We start from the raw sequence: 18,633 nt of genomic DNA, 5'->3' as shown, positions 1-18,633 counted from the left end.
ATAACCAGCGTTATCCTCTAAAATACTAATCGCAACCAGCTTTTATTGACGGTTCCAGTGTGGTACCACATTACTACGGGATCCAAACCAGAAAAAACCCAGGATCCGGCCAACAAGTATGTGAAAAACGCGAAAGGATGAGCCAGATGAGGGCAAATCCCAGACCTAACCGAAACATAACCGGCATTATCCTCTAAAATATTAATCGCAACCAGGTTTAATTGACTGTTTCGGTGTGGTACCGCATTACTGCATGATCCAAACCAGAACAAATCCAAGATCTGGTCAACAAGTATGCGAAAAACGCGAAAGTATGAGACAGATGATTGCAAATACTAGAACTAACCGAGACATAACCGGCGTTACCCTCTAAAATATTAATCGCAACCAGGTTTAATTGACTGTTTCGGTAATGGATCACATTACTACGGGATCCAATCCAGAAAAACACCAGGATCTTTACAACCAGTATGCGAAAAACGCGAAATTATGGGACAAATGATTGCAAATACCAGATCTAACCCAGACATAACCGGCGTTATCCTCTAAAATATTAATCGGAACCAGGTATAATTGTCTGCCTCAGTGTAGTACCACATTACTACGAGATCCAAACCATAAAAAGCCCAGGATCAGGCCAACAAGTATGCGAAAAATGCGAGAGTACGAGCCAGATGAGGGCAAATACCGGACCTAATCCAGACATAACCAGCGTTATCCTCTAAAATACTAATCGCAACCAGCTTTTATTGACGGTTCCAGTGTGGTACCACATTACTACGGGATCCAAACCAGAAAAAACCCAGGATCCGGCCAACAAGTATGCGAAAAACGCGAAAGGATGAGCCAGATGAGGGCAAATCCCAGACCTAACCGAAACATAACCGGCATTATCCTCTAAAATATTAATCGCAACCAGGTTTAATTGACTGTTTCGGTGTGGAACCGCAATACTACGGGATCGAAACCAGAACAAATCCAAGATCTGGTCAACAAGTATGCGAAAAACGCGAAAGTATGAGACAGATGATTGCAAATACTAAAACTAACCCAGATATAACCGGCGTTATCCTCTAAAATACTAATCGGAACCTGCTTTTATTGACTGTTTCAGTGTGGTACCACATTACTACGGTATCCAAACCAGAAAAAATCCAGGATCTGGCCAACAAGTATTCGAAAAACGCGAAAGTATGAGCCAGATGAGGGCAAATCCCAGACATAACCGAGACATAATCGGCGTTATCCTCAAAAATATTAATCGCAACCAGGTTTAATTGACTGTTTCGGTGTGGTACCGCATTACTGCATGATCCAAACCAGAACAAATCCAAGATCTGGTCAACAAGTATGCGAAAAACGCGAAAGTATGAGACAGATGATTGCAAATACTAGAACTAACCCAGATATAACCGGCGTTATCCTCTAAAATATAATTAGCAACCAGGTTTAATTGACTGTTTCGGTGTGGAACCACATTACTACGGGATTCAAACAAGAAAAAACCCAGGATCTGGCCAACAAGTTTGCACAAAACGTGAAAGTATGAGCCAGATGATTGCAAATACGAGAACTAACCCAGACATAAGTTGCGTTATCCTCTAAAATACTAATCGGAACGAGCTTTTAATGACTGTTTCAGTGTGGTACCACATTACTACGGGATCCAAACCAGAAAAAAACCAGGATCTGGCCAACAAGTATGCGAAAAACGCGAAAGTATGAGCCAGATGAGGGCAAATCCCAGACATAACCGAGACATAACCGGCGTTATCCTCAAAAATATTAATCGCAACCAGGTTTAATTGACTGTTTCGGTGTGGTACCGCATTACTGCATGATCCAAACCAGAAAAAGGCCAGGATCTGGCCATCAAGTATGCGAAAAAAGCGAAAGTACGAGCCAGATGAGGGCATATACCAGACCTAACCCAGACATAACCGGCGTGATCCTCTAAAATATTAATCGCAACCAGGTTTAATTGACTGTTTCGGTGTGGAACCGCAATACTACGGGATCGAAACCAGAACAAATCCAAGATCTGGTCAACAAGTATGCGAAAAACGCGAAAGTATGAGACAGATGATTGCAAATACTAGAACTAACCCAGATATAACCGGCGTTATCCTCTAAAATATTAATCGGAACCAGGTATAATTGTCTGCCTCAGTGTAGTACCACATTACTACGAGATCCAAACCATAAAAAGCCCAGGATCAGGCCAACAAGTATGCGAAAAATGCGAGAGTACGAGCCAGATGAGGGCAAATACCGGACCTAATCCAGACATAACCAGCGTTATCCTCTAAAATACTAATCGCAACCAGCTTTTATTGACGGTTCCAGTGTGGTACCACATTACTACGGGATCCAAACCAGAAAAAACCCAGGATCCGGCAACAAGTATGCGAAAAACGCGAAAGTATGAGACAGATGATTGCAAATAGAGACTAGAACTAACCGAGACATAACCGGCGTTACCCTCTAAAATATTAATCGCAACCAGGTTTAATTGACTGTTTCGGTAATGGATCACATTACTACGGGATCCAATCCAGAAAAACACCAGGATCTTTACAACCAGTATGCGAAAAACGCGAAATTATGGGACAAATGATTGCAAATACCAGATCTAACCCAGACATAACCGGCGTTATCCTCTAAAATATTAATCGGAACCAGGTATAATTGTCTGCCTCAGTGTAGTACCACATTACTACGAGATCCAAACCATAAAAAGCCCAGGATCCGGCCAACAAGTATGCGAAAAACGCGAAAGGATGAGCCAGATGAGGGCAAATCCCAGACCTAACCGAAACATAACCGGCATTATCCTCTAAAATATTAATCGCAACCAGGTTTAATTGACTGTTTCGGTGTGGAACCACAATACTACGGGATCCAAACCAGAAAAAGGCCAGGATCTGGCCAACAACTGTGCGAAAGACGCGAAAGTATGAGCCAGATGAGGGCAAATCTCAGACCTAATCGAGACATAACCGGCGTTATCCTCTAAAATATTAATCGCAACCAGGTTTAATTGACTGTTTCGGTGTGGTACCGCATTACTGCATGATCCAAACCAGAAAAAGGCCAGGATCTGGCCAACAAGTATGCGAAAAACGCGAAAGTATGAGTCAGATGACGGCAAATCCCAGACCTAACCGAGACATATCCGGCGTTATCCTCTAAAATATTAATCGCAACCAGGTTTAATTGACTGTTTCGGTGTGGTACCGCAATACTACGGGATCGAAACCAGAACAAATCCAAGATCTGGTCAACAAGTATGCGAAAAACGCGAAAGTATGAGACAGATGATTGCAAATACTAAAACTAACCCAGATATAACCGGCGTTATCCTCTAAAATACTAATCGGAACCTGCTTTTATTGACTGTTTCAGTGTGGTACCACATTACTACGGTATCCAAACCAGAAAAAATCCAGGATCTGGCCAACAAGTATTCGAAAAACGCGAAAGTATGAGCCAGATGATTGCAAATACCAGAGCTAACCCAGACATAACCAGCGTTATCCTCTAAAATACTAGTCAGAACCAGCTTTTATTGACTGTTTCAGTGTGGTACCACATTACTACGGGATCCAAACCAGAAAAAACCCAGGATCTGGCCAACAAGTATGCGAAAAACGCGAAAGTATGAGTCAGATGACGGCAAATCCCAGACCTAACCGAGACATATCCGGCGTTATCCTCTAAAATATTAATCGCAACCAGGTTTAATTGACTGTTTCGGTGTGGTACCGCATTACTGCATGATGCAAACCAGAAAAAGGCCAGGATCTGGCCAACAAGTATGCGCAAAATGCGAAAGTACGAGCCAGACGAGGGCATATACCAGACCTAACCCAGACATAACCGGCGTGATCCTCTGAAATATTAATCGCAACCAGGTTTAATTGACTGTTTCGGTGTGGAACCACAATACTACGGGATCCAAACCAGAAAAAACCCATGATCTGGTCAACAAGTATGCGATAAACGCGAAAGTATGAGGCAGATGATTGCAAATACCAGAGCTAACCCAGACATAACCAGCGTTATCCTCTAAAATACTAATCAGAACCAGCTTTTATTGACTGTTTCAGTGTGGTACCACATTACTACGGGATCCAAACCAGAAAAAACCCAGGATCTGGCCAACAAGTATGCGAAAAGCGCGAAAGTATGAGTCAGATGACGGCAAATCCCAGACCTAACCGAGACATAACCGGCGTTATCCTCTAAAATATTAATCGCAACCAGGTTTAATTGACTGTTTCGGTGTGGTACCGCATTACTGCATGATCCAAACCAGAAAAAGGCCAGGATCTGGCCAACAAGTATGCGAAAAATGCGAAAGTACGAGCCAGATGAGGGCATATACCAGACCTAACCCAGACATAACCGGCGTGATCCTCTAAAATATTAATCGCAACCAGGTTTAATTGACTGTTTCGGTGTGGAACCACAATACTACGGGATCCAAACCAGAAAAAGGCCAGGATCTGGCCAACAACTGTGCGAAAGACGCGAAAGTATGAGCCAGATGAGGGCAAATCTCAGACCTAATCGAGACATAACCGGCGTTATCCTCTAAAATATTAATCGCAACCAGGTTTAATTGACTGTTTCGGTGTGGTACCGCATTACAACGTGATCCGAACCAGAAAAAGCCCTGGATCTGGCCAACAAGTATGCGAAAAACGTGAAAGTATGAGCCAGATGATTGCAAATACGAGAACTAACCCAGACATAAGCAGCGTTATCCTCTAAAATACTAATCGGAACGAGCTTTTAATGACTGTTTCAGTGTGGTACCACATTACTACGGGATCCAAACCAGAAAAAACCCAGGATCTGTGCAACACATATGCGAAAAACGCGAAAGTATGAGGCAGACGATTGCAAATACTAGAACTAACCCAGATATAACCGGCGTGATCCTCTAAAATATTAATCACAACCAGGTTTAATTGACTGTTTCGGTGTGGTACCACATTTCTACGGGATCCAAACCAGAAAAAGGCCAGGATCTGGCCAACAACTGTGCGAAAAATGCGATAGTACGAACCAGATGAGGGCAAATACAGGACCTAACCCAGACATAACCGGCGTGATCCTCTACAATATTAATCGGAACCAGCTTTCATAGACTGCCTCAGTGTGGTACCGCATTACTACGTCATCCAAACCAGAAAATCCCTGGTTCTGGCCAACAAGTATGCGAAAAATTCGAAACTACGAGCCAGATGTGGGCATATACCAGACCCAACCCAGACATAACCGGCGTGATCCTCTAAAATATTAATCGCAACCAGGTTTAATTGACGGTTTCGGTGTGGAACCACATTACTACGGGATCCAGATCAGAAAACACCCAGGATCTGGCCAACAAGTATGCAAAAAATGCGAAAGTACGAGCCAGATGAGGGCATATACCAGACCTAACCCAGACATAACCGGCGTGATCCTCTAAAATATTAATCGCAACCAGGTTTAATTGACTGTTTCGGTGTGGAACCACAATACTACGGGATCCAAACCAGAAAAAGGCCAGGATCTGGCCAACAACTGTGCGAAAGACGCGAAAGTATGAGCCAGATGAGGGCAAATCTCAGACCTAATCGAGACATAACCGGCGTTATCCTCTAAAATATTAATCGCAACCAGGTTTAATTGACTGTTTCGGTGTGGTACCGCATTACAACGTGATCCGAACCAGAAAAAGCCCTGGATCTGGCCAACAAGTATGCGAAAAACGTGAAAGTATGAGCCAGATGATTGCAAATACGAGAACTAACCCAGACATAAGCAGCGTTATCCTGTAAAATACTAATCGGAACGAGCTTTTAATGACTGTTTCAGTGTGGTACCACATTACTACGGGATCCAGATCAGAAAACACCCAGGATCTGGCCAACAAGTATGCGAAAAATGCGAAAGTACGAGCCAGATGAGGGCAATTCCCAGACCTAATCGAGACATAGCCGGCGTTATCGTCTGAAATATTAATCGCAACCATGCTTAATTGACTGTTTCGGTGTGGAACCGCATTACTACGGGATCCAAACCAGGAAAGACCCAGGATCTGGCCAACAAGTATGCGAAAAATGCGAAAGAATTAGCCAGATGATTGCAAATACAAGTACTAACCCAGACAAAACCAGCTTTATCCTCTAAAATACTAATCGGAACCAGCTTTTATTGGCTGTTTCAGTGTGGTACCACATTACTACGGGATCCAAACAATAGAAAGCCCAGGATCAGGCCAACAAGTATGCGAAAAATGCGAAAGTACGAGCCGGATGAGGGCAAATACCGGACCTAACCCAGACATAACCGGCGTGATCCTCTAAAATATTAATCGGAACCAGCTTTTATAGACTGCTTCAGTGTGGTACCACATTTCTACGGGATCCAATCCAGAAAAAACCCAGGATCTGGCCAACAAGTATGCGGAAGATGCGAAAGTATGAGCCAGATGATGGCAAATCCCAGACCAAACCGAGACATAACCCGCGTTATCCTCTAAAATATTAATCGCAACCAGGTTTAATTGACTGTTTCGGTGTGGTACCGCATTACTACGTGATCCAAACCAGAAAAAGGCCAGGATCTGGCCAACAAGTGTGCGAAAGACGCGAAAGTATGAGCCAGATGAGGGCAAATCTCAGACCTAATCGAGACATAACCGGCGTTATCCTCTAAAATATTAATCGCAACCAGGTTTAATTGACTGTTTCAGTGTGGTACCGCATTACTACGTGATCCAAACCAGAAAAAGGCCAGGATCTGGCCAACAAGTATGCGAAAAATGCGAAAGTACGAGCCAGATGAGGGCATATACCAGACCTAATTGAGACATAACCGGCGTTATCGTCTAAAATATCAATCGCAACCAGGTTTTATTGACTGTTTCGGAGTGGAACCACATTACTACGGGATCCAAACAAGGAAAGACCCAGGATCTGGCCAGCTAGTATGCGAAAAACGCGATATTATGAGCCAGATGATCGCAAATACCAGAACAAACCCAGACATAACCAGCGTTATCCTCTAAAATATTAATCGCAACCTGGTTTAATTGACTGTTTCGGTGTGGTACCGCATTACTACGTGATCCAAACCAGAAAAAGGCCAGGATCTGGCCAACAAGTGTGCGAAAGACGCGAAAGTATGAGCCAGATGAGGGCAAATCTCAGACCTAATCGAGACATAACCGGCGTTATCCTCTAAAATATTAATCGCAACCAGGTTTAATTGACAGTTTCGGTGTGGTACCGCATTACAACGTGATCCTAATCAGAAAAAGCCCTGGATCTGGCCAACAAGTATGCGAAAAATGCGAAAGTACGAGCCAGATCAGGGCATATTCCAGACCCAATCGAGACATAACCGGCGTTATCGTCTAAAATATCAATCGCAACCAGGATTTATTGACTGTTTCGGAGTGGAACCTCATTACTACGGGATCCAAACAAGGAAAGACCCAGGATCTGGCCAACTAGTATGCGAAAAACGCGATATTATGAGCCAGATGATCGCAAATACCAGAACTAACCCAGACATAACCAGTGTTATCGTCTAAAATATTAATCGGAACCAGGTTTTATTGACTGTTTCGGTGTGGAACCACATTACTACGGGATCCATGCCAGAAAAAACCCAGGATCTGGCCATCAAGTATGCGAAAAACGCGATATTATGAGCCAGATGATCGCAAATACCAGAACTAACCCAGACATAACCAGCGTTATCCTCTAAAATATTAATCGCAACCTGGTTTAATTGACTGTTTCGGTGTGGTACCGCATTATTACGTGATCCAAACCAGAAAAAGGCCAGGATCTGGCCAACAAGTGTGCGAAAGACGCGAAAGTATGAGCCAGATGAGGGCGAATCTCAGACCTAATCGAGACATAACCGGCGTTATCCTTTAAAATATTAATCGCAACCAGGTTTAATTGACTGTTTCGGTGTGGTACCGCATTACTGCATGATCAAAACCAGAAAAAGGCCAGGATCTTGCCAACAAGTATGCGAAAAATGCGAAAGTACGAGCCAGATGGGGGCATATACCAGACCTAATCGAGACATAACCGGCGTTATCGTCTAAAATATCAATCGCAACCAGATTTTATTGACTGTTTCGGAGTGGAACCACATTACTACGGGATCCAAACCAGGAAAGACCCAGGATCTGGCCAACTAGTATGCGAAAAACGCGATATTATGAGCCAGATGATCGCAAATACCAGAACTAACCCAGACATAACCAGTGTTATCGTCTAAAATATTAATCGGAACCAGGTTTTATTGACTGTTTCGGTGTGGAACCACATTACTACGGGATCCATGCCAGAAAAAACCCAGGATCTGGCCATCAAGTATGCGAAAAACGCGATATTATGAGCCAGATGATCGCAAATACCAGAACTAACCCAGACATAACCAGCGTTATCCTCTAAAATACTAATCGGAACCAGCTTTTATTGAATGTTTCAGTGTGGTACCACATTACTACGGGATCCAAACCAGAAAAAAACCAGGATCTGGCCAACAAGTATGCGAAAAATGCGAAAGTGCGAGCCAGATAAGGGCAAATACCAGACCTAACCCAGACATAACCGACGTTATCCTCTAAGATATTAATCGGAACCAGGTCTAATTGACTGTTTCGGTTTGGAACCTCATTACTACGGGATCCAAACCAGAAAAAACCCTGGATCTGGCCAACAGGTATGCGAAAAACGCGAAGATACGAGCCAGATGAGAGCAAATACCACACCTAACGCAAACATAACCAGCGTTATACACCGAAATATTAATCGCAACCAGGTTTAATTGACTGCTTCGGTGTGGAGCCACATTACTACGGGATCCAAACCAGACAAAACGCAGGATCTGGCCAACAAGTATGCGAAAAACGCGAAAGTATGCGGCAGATGATTGCAAATACCAGAAGTAACACAGACATGACCAGCGTTATCCTCTAAAATACTAATCAGAACCAGCTTTTATTGGCTGGTTCAGTGTGGTACTACAATACTACGTTATGCGAACCAGAAAAAGCCCAGGATCTGGCCAACATGTATACGAAAAAAGCGAAAGTGCGAGCCAGATGAGGGCAGATCCCAGACCTAACCGAGACATAACCATCGTTATCCTCTAAAATATTAATCGCAGCCAGGTTTAATTGACTGTTTCGGTGTCGTATCGCATTACTACGTGATCCAAACCAGAAAAAGTCTAGGATCTGGCTATTCAAGTATGCGAAAAATGCGAAAATACGAGCCAGATGAGGGCAAATACCAGACTTAACCCAGACATAACCGGCGTTATCCTCTAAAATATTAATCGCAACCAGGTTTAATTGACTGTTTCGGTGTGGTACCGCATTACAACGTGATCCGAACCAGAAAAAGCCCTGGATCTGGACAACAAGTATGCGAAAAACGCGAAATTATGAGCCAGATGATTGCAAATACCAGAACTAACCCAGCCATAACCAGCGTTATCCTCTAAAATACTAATCGGACCCAGCTTTTATTGACTGTTTCAGTGTGGTACCACATTACTGCGGGATCGAAACCAGAAAAAAACCAGGATCTGGCCGACAAGTATGCGAAAAATGGGGAAGTACGAGCCAGATGAGGGCAAATACCAGACCTAACCCAGACATAACCGACGTTATCCTCTAAAATATTAATCGGAACCGGGTTTAATTGACTGTTTCAGTGTGGTACCACATTACTACGGGATCCAAACCAGAATAAACCCAGGATCTGGCCAACAAGTATGCGAAAAATACGAAAATACGAGCCAGATGAGGGCAAATGCCAGACTTATCCCAGACATAACCGGCGTTATCCTCTAAAATATTAATCGCAACCAGGTTTAATTGACTGTTTCGGTGTGGTACCGCATTACAACGTGATCCGAACCAGAAAAAGCCCTGGATCTGGCCAACAAGTATGCGAAAAATGCGAAAGTACGAGCCAGATGAGGACTAATACCAGACCTAACCCAGACATGACCGACGTTATCCTCTAAAATATAAATCGCAACCACCTGTAATTGACTGTTTCGTTGTGGAACCACAATCCTACGGGATCCAAACCAGAAAAAACCCAGGATCTGGCCAACAAGTATGCGAAAAACGCGATATTATGAGCCAGATGATCGCAAATACCAGAACTAACCCAGACATAACCAGCGTTATCCTCTAAAATACTAATCGGAACCAGCTTTTATTGAATGTTTCAGTGTGGTACCACATTACTACGGGATCCAAGCCAGAAAAACCCCAGGATCTGGCCAACAAGCATGCGAAAAACGCGATATTATGAGCCAGATGATCGCAAATACCAGAACTAACCCACACATAACCCAGACATAACCAGCGTTATCCTCTAAAATACTAATCGGAACCAGCTTTTATTGAATGTTTCAGTGTGGTACCACATTACTACGGGATCCAAACCAGAAAAAAACCAGGATCTGGCCAACAAGTATGCGAAAAATGCGAAAGTGCGAGCCAGATGAGGGCAAATCCCAGACTTAACCGAGTCATAACCGGCGGTATCCTCTAAACTATTAATGCAACCAGGTTTAATTGACTGCTTCGGTTTGGAGCCTCATTACTACGGGATCCAAGCCAGAAAAAACCCAGGATCTGGCCAACAAGTATGCGAAAAACGCGATATTATGAGCCAGATGATCGCAAATACCAGACCTAACCCAAACATAACCAGCGTTATACACCGAAATATTAATCGCAACCAGGTTTAATTGACTGCTTCGGTGTGGAACCACATTACTACGGGATCCAAACCAGACAAAACGAAGGATCTGGCCAACAAGTATGCGAAAAACGCGAAAGTATGAGGCAGATGATTGCATATACCAGAAATAACACAGACATAACCAGCGTTATCCTCTAAAATATTAATCGCAACCAGGTTTAATTGACTGTTTCGGTGTGGTACCGCATTACTGCACGATCCAAACCAGAAAAAGGCCAGGATCTGGCCAACAAGTATGCGAAAAATGCGAAAGTACGAGCCAGATGAGGGCATATACCAGACCTAACCCAGACATAACCGGCGTGATCCTCTAAAATATTAATCGCAACCAGGTTTAATTGACTGTTTCGGTGTGCAACCACATTACTACGGGATCCAAACCAGAAGGAACCCAGGATCTGGCCAACAAGTATGCGAAAAATGCGAAAGTACGAGCCAGATGAGGGAAAATACCAGACCTAACCCAGACATAACCAGCGTTATCCTCTAAAATACTAATCCGAACCAGCTTTTATTGACTGTTTCAGTGTGGTACCACATTACTACGGGATCCAAACCATAAAAAGCCCTGGATCAGGCCAACAAGTATGCGAAAAATGCGATAGTACGAGCCAGATGAGGGCAAATACAGGACCTAACCCAGACATAACCGGCGTGATCCTCTACAATATTAATCGGAACCAGCTTTCATAGACTGCCTCAGTGTGGTACCGCATTACTACATCATCCAAACCAGAAAATCCCTGGTTCTGGCCAACAAGTATGCGAAAAATGCGAAAGTACGAGCCAGATGAGGGCATATACCAGACCTAATCGAGACATAACCGGCGTTATCGTCTAAAATATCAATCGCTACCAGGTTTTATTGACTGTTTCGGAGTGGAACCACATTACTACGGGATCCAAACCAGGAAAGACCCAGGATCTGGCCAACTAGTATGCGAAAAACGCGATATTATGAGCCAGATGATCGCAAATACCAGAACTAACCCAGACATAACCAGCGTTATCCTCTAAAATATTAATCGGAACCAGGTTTAATTGACTGTTTCGGTGTGGAACCACATTACTACGGGATCCAAGCCAGAAAAAACCCAGGCTCTGGCCAACAAGTATGCGAAAAACGCGATATTATGAGCCAGATGATCGCAAATACCAGAACTAACCCAGACATAACCAGCGTTATCCACTAAAACACTAATCGGAACCAGCTTTTATTGATTGTTTCAGTGTGGTACCACATTACTACGGGATCCAAGCCAGAAAAACCCCAGGATCTGGCCAACAAGCATGCGAAAAACGCGATATTATGAGCCAGATGATCGCAAATACCAGAACTAACCCAGACATAACCAGCGTTATCCTCTAAAATACTAATCGGAACCAGCTTTTATTGAATGTTTCAGTGTGGTACCACATTACTACGGGATCCAAACCAGAAAAAAACCAGGATCTGGCCAACAAGTATGCGAAAAATGCGAAAGTGCGAGCCAGATAAGGGCAAATACCAGACCTAACCCAGACATAACCGACGTTATCCTCGAAGATATTAATCGGAACCAGGTTTAATTGACTGTTTCGGTGTGGAACCACATTACTACGGGATCCAAGCCAGAAAAAACCCAGGATCTGGCCAACAAGTATGCGAAAAACGCGATATTATGAGCCAGATGATCGCAAATACCAGAACTAACCCAGACATAACCAGCGTTATCCTCTAAAATACTAATCGGAACCAGCTTTTATTGAATGTTTCAGTGTGGTACCACATTACTACGGGATCCAAACCAGAAAAAAACCAGGATCTGGCCAACAAGTATGCGAAAAATGCGAAAGTGCGAGCCAGATAAGGGCAAATACCAGACCTAACCCAGACATAACCGACGTTATCCTCTAAGATATTAATCGGAACCAGGTCTAATTGACTGTTTCGGAGTGGAACCTCATTACTACGGGATCCAAACAAGGAAAGACCCAGGATCTGGCCAACTAGTATGCGAAAAACGCGATATTATGACCCAGATGATCGCAAATACCAGAACTAACCCAGACATAACCGACGTTATCCTCTAAGATATTAATCGGAACCAGGTTTAATTGACTGTTTCGGTGTGGTACCGCATTACTACGTGATCCAAACCAGAAAAAGGCCAGGATCTTGCCAACAAGTATGCGAAAAATGCGAAAGTACGAGCCAGATGAGGGCATATACCAGACCTAATCGAGACATAACCGGCGTTATCGTCTAAAATATCAATCGCAACCAGGTTTTATTGACTGTTTCGGAGTGGAACCACATTACTACGGGATCCAAACCACGAAAGACCCAGGATCTGGCCAACTAGTATGCGAAAAACGCGATATTATGAGCCAGATGATCGCAAATACCAGAACTAACCCAGACATAACCAGCGTTATCCTCTAAAATATTAATCGCAACCTGGTTTAATTGACTGTTTCGGTGTGGTACCGCATTACTACGTGATCCAATCCAGAAAAAGGCCAGGATCTGGCCAACAAGTGTGCGAAAGACGCGAAAGTATGAGCCAGATGAGGGCGAATCTCAGACCTAATCGAGACATAACCGGCGTTATCCTCTAAAATATTAATCGCAACCAGGTTTAATTGACTGTTTCGGTGTGGTACTGCATTACTGCATGATCAAAACCAGAAAAAGGCCAGGATCTTGCCAACAAGTATGCGAAAAATGCGAAAGTACGAGCCAGATGAGGGCATATACCAGACCTAATCGAGACATAACCGGCGTTATCGTCTAAAATATCAATCGCAACCAGGTTTTATTGACTGTTTCGGAGTGGAACCACATTACTACGGGATCCAAACCAGGAAAGACCCAGGATCTGGCCAACTAGTATGCGAAAAACGCGATATTATGAACCAGATGATCGCAAATACCAGAACTAACCCAGACATAACCAGTGTTATCGTCTAAAATATTAATCGGAACCAGGTTTAATTGACTGTTTCGGTGTGGAACCACATTACTACGGGATCCATGCCAGAAAAAACCCAGGATCTGGCCAACAAGTATGCGAAAAACGCGATATTATGAGCCAGATGATCGCAAATACCAGAACTAACCCAGACATAACCAGCGTTATCCTGCAAAATACTAATCGGAACCAGCTTTTATTGAATGTTTCAGTGTGGTACCACATTACTACGGGATCCGAACCAGAAAAAAACCAGGATCTGCCCAACAAGTATGCGAAAAATGCGAAAGTGCGAGCCAGATAAGGGCAAATACCAGACCTAACCCAGACATAACCGACGTTATCCTCTAAGATATTAATCGGAACCAGGTCTAATTGACTGTTTCGGTTTGGAACCTCATTACTACGGGATCCAAACCAGAAAAAACCCTGGATCTAGCCAACAGGTATGCGAAAAACGCGAAGATACGAGCCAGATGAGAGCAAATACCACACCTAACGCAAACATAACCAGCGTTATACACCGAAATATTAATCGCAACCAGGTTTAATTGACTGCTTCGGTGTGGAACCACATTACTACGGGATCCAAACCAGACAAAACGCAGGATCTGGCCAACAAGTATGCGAAAAACGCGAAAGTATGCGGCAGATGATTGCAAATACCAGAAGTAACACAGACATGACCAGCGTTATCCTCTAAAATACTAATCAGAACCAGCTTTTATTGGCTATTTCAGTGTGGTACTACAATACTACGTTATGCGAACCAGAAAAAGCCCAGGATCTGGCCAACATGTATGCGAAAAACGCGATATTATGAGCCAGATGATCGCAAATACTAGAACTAACCCAGACATAACCAGCGTTATCCTCTAAAATACTAATCGGAACCAGCTTTTATTGAATGTTTCAGTGTGGTACCACATTACTACGGGATCCAAACCAGAAAAAAACCAGGATCTGGCCAACAAGTATGCGAAAAATGCGAAAGTGCGAGCCAGATAAGGGCAAATACCAGACCTAACCCAGACATAACCGACGTTATCCTCTAAGATATTAATCGGAACCAGGTTTAATTGACTGTTTCGGTGTCGTATCGCATTACTACGTGATCCAAACCAGAAAAAGGCTAGGATCTGGCAATCAAGTATGCGAAAAATGCGAAAGTACGAGCCAGATGAGGGCAAATCCCAGACTTAACCGAGTCATAACCGGCGGTATCCTCTAAACTATTAATGCAACCAGGTTTAATTGACTGCTTCGGTTTGGAACCTCATTACTACGGGATCCAAACCAGAAAAAGCCCTGGATCTGGCCAACAAGTGTGCGGAAGGCGCGAAAGTATGAGCCAGATGATGGCAAATGCCAGACCAAACTGAGACATAACCGGCGTTATCCTCTAAAATATTAATCGCAACCTGGTTTAATTGACTGTTTCGGTGTGGTACCGCATTACTACGTGATCCAAACCAGAAAAAGGCCAGGATCTGGCCAACAAGTGTGCGAAAGACGCGAAAGTATGAGCCAGATGAGGGCAAATCTCAGACCTAATCGAGACATAACCGGCGTTATCCTCTAAAATATTAATCGCAACCAGGTTTAATTGACTGTTTCGGTGTGGAACCACATTACTACGGGATCCAAGCCAGAAAAAACCCAGGATCTGGCCAACTAGTATGCGAAAAACGCGATATTATGAGCCAGATGATCGCAAATACCAGAACTAACCCAGACATAACCAGCGTTATCCTCTAAAATATTAATCGGAACCAGGTTTAATTGACTGTTTCGGTGTGGAACCACACTACTACGGGATCCAAGCCAGAAAAAACCCAGGATCTGGCCAACCAGTATGCGAAAAACGCGATATTATGAGCCAGATGATCGCAAATACCAGAACTAACCCAGACATAACCAGCGTTATCCTCTAAAATACTAATCGGAACCAGCTTTTATTGAATGTTTCAGTGTGGTACCACATTACTACGGGATCCAAACCAGAAAAAAACCAGGATCTGGCCAACAAGTATGCGAAAAATGCGAAAGTGCGAGCCAGATAAGGGCAAATACCAGACCTAACCCAGACATAACCGACGTTATCCTCGAAGATATTAATCGGAACCAGGTTTAATTGACTGTTTCGGTGTGGAACCACATTACTACGGGATCCAAGCCAGAAAAAACCCAGGATCTGGCCAACAAGTATGCGAAAAACGCGATATTATGAGCCAGATGATCGCAAATACCAGAACTAACCCAGACATAACCAGCGTTATCCTCTAAAATACTAATCGGAACCAGCTTTTATTGAATGTTTCAGTGTGGTACCACATTACTACGGGATCCAAACCAGAAAAAACCCAGGATCTGGCCAACAAGTATGCGAAAAATGCGGAAGTACGAGCCAGATGAAGGCATATACCAGACCTAATCGAGACATAACCGGCGTTATCGTCTAAAATATCAATCGCAACCAGGTTTTATTGACTGTTTCGGAGTGGAACCTCATTACTACGGGATCCAAACAAGGAAAGACCCAGTATCTGGCCAACTAGTATGCGAAAAACGCGATATTATGAGCCAGATGATCGCAAATACCAGAACTAACCCAGACATAACCAGCGTTATCCTCTAAAATATTAATCGGAACCAGGTTTAATTGACTGTTTCGGTGTGGAACCACATTACTACGGGATCCAAGCCAGAAAAAACCCAGGCTCTGGCCAACAAGTATGCGAAAAACGCGATATTATGAGCCAGATGATCGCAAATACCAGAACTAACCCAGACATAACCAGCGTTATCCACTAAAACACTAATCGGAACCAGCTTTTATTGATTGTTTCAGTGTGGTACCACATTACTACGGGATCCAAGCCAGAAAAACCCCAGGATCTGGCCAACAAGCATGCGAAAAACGCGATATTATGAGCCAGATGATCGCAAATACCAGAACTAACCCAGACATAACCAGCGTTATCCTCTAAAATACTAATCGGAACCAGCTTTTATTGAATGTTTCAGTGTGGTACCACATTACTACGGGATCCAAACCAGAAAAAAACCAGGATCTGGCCAACAAGTATGCGAAAAATGCGAAAGTGCGAGCCAGATAAGGGCAAATACCAGACCTAACCCAGACATAACCGACGTTATCCTCGAAGATATTAATCGGAACCAGGTTTAATTGACTGTTTCGGTGTGGAACCACATTACTACGGGATCCAAGCCAGAAAAAACCCAGGATCTGGCCAACAAGTATGCGAAAAACGCGATATTATGAGCCAGATGATCGCAAATACCAGAACTAACCCAGACATAACCAGCGTTATCCTCTAAAATACTAATCGGAACCAGCTTTTATTGAATGTTTCAGTGTGGTACCACATTACTACGGGATCCAAACCAGAAAAAAACCAGGATCTGGCCAACAAGTATGCGAAAAATGCGAAAGTGCGAGCCAGATAAGGGCAAATACCAGACCTAACCCAGACATAACCGACGTTATCCTCTAAGATATTAATCGGAACCAGGTCTAATTGACTGTTTCGGAGTGGAACCTCATTACTACGGGATCCAAACAAGGAAAGACCCAGGATCTGGCCAACTAGTATGCGAAAAACGCGATATTATGACCCAGATGATCGCAAATACCAGAACTAACCCAGACATAACCGACGTTATCCTCTAAGATATTAATCGGAACCAGGTTTAATTGACTGTTTCGGTGTGGTACCGCATTACTACGTGATCCAAACCAGAAAAAGGCCAGGATCTGGCCAACAAGTGTGCGAAAGACGCGAAAGTATGAGCCAGATGAGGGCGAATCTCAGACCTAATCGAGACATAACCGGCGTTATCCTCTAAAATATTAATCGCAACCAGGTTTAATTGACTGTTTCGGTGTGGTACTGCATTACTGCATGATCAAAACCAGAAAAAGGCCAGGATCTTGCCAACAAGTATGCGAAAAATGCGAAAGTACGAGCCAGATGAGGGCATATACCAGACCTAATCGAGACATAACCGGCGTTATCGTCTAAAATATCAATCGCAACCAGGTTTTATTGACTGTTTCGGAGTGGAACCACATTACTACGGGATCCAAACCACGAAAGACCCAGGATCTGGCCAACTAGTATGCGAAAAACGCGATATTATGAGCCAGATGATCGCAAATACCAGAACTAACCCAGACATAACCAGCGTTATCCTCTAAAATATTAATCGCAACCTGGTTTAATTGACTGTTTCGGTGTGGTACCGCATTACTACGTGATCCAAACCAGAAAAAGGCCAGGATCTGGCCAACAAGTGTGCGAAAGACGCGAAAGTATGAGCCAGATGAGGGCGAATCTCAGACCTAATCGAGACATAACTGGCGTTATCCTCTAAAATATTAATCGCAACCAGGTTTAATTGACTGTTTCGGTGTGGTACTGCATTACTGCATGATCAAAACCAGAAAAAGGCCAGGATCTTGCCAACAAGTATGCGAAAAATGCGAAAGTACGAGCCAGATGAGGGCATATACCAGACCTAATCGAGACATAACCGGCGTTATCGTCTAAAATATCAATCGCAACCAGGTTTTATTGACTGTTTCGGAGTGGAACCACATTACTACGGGATCCAAACCAGGAAAGACCCAGGATCTGGCCAACTAGTATGCGAAAAACGCGATATTATGAACCAGATGATCGCAAATACCAGAACTAACCCAGACATAACCAGTGTTATCGTCTAAAATATTAATCGGAACCAGGTTTAATTGACTGTTTCGGTGTGGAACCACATTACTACGGGATCCATGCCAGAAAAAACCCAGGATCTGGCCAACAAGTATGCGAAAAACGCGATATTATGAG

This window comes from Colletes latitarsis, unplaced genomic scaffold, assembly GCF_051014445.1.
Source record: "Colletes latitarsis isolate SP2378_abdomen unplaced genomic scaffold, iyColLati1 scaffold0002, whole genome shotgun sequence".
Taxonomy (NCBI): Eukaryota; Metazoa; Arthropoda; class Insecta; order Hymenoptera; family Colletidae; genus Colletes; species Colletes latitarsis.
The sequence above is the reverse complement of the archived record's forward strand: the minus strand, read 5'-3'. Positions refer to the sequence as shown.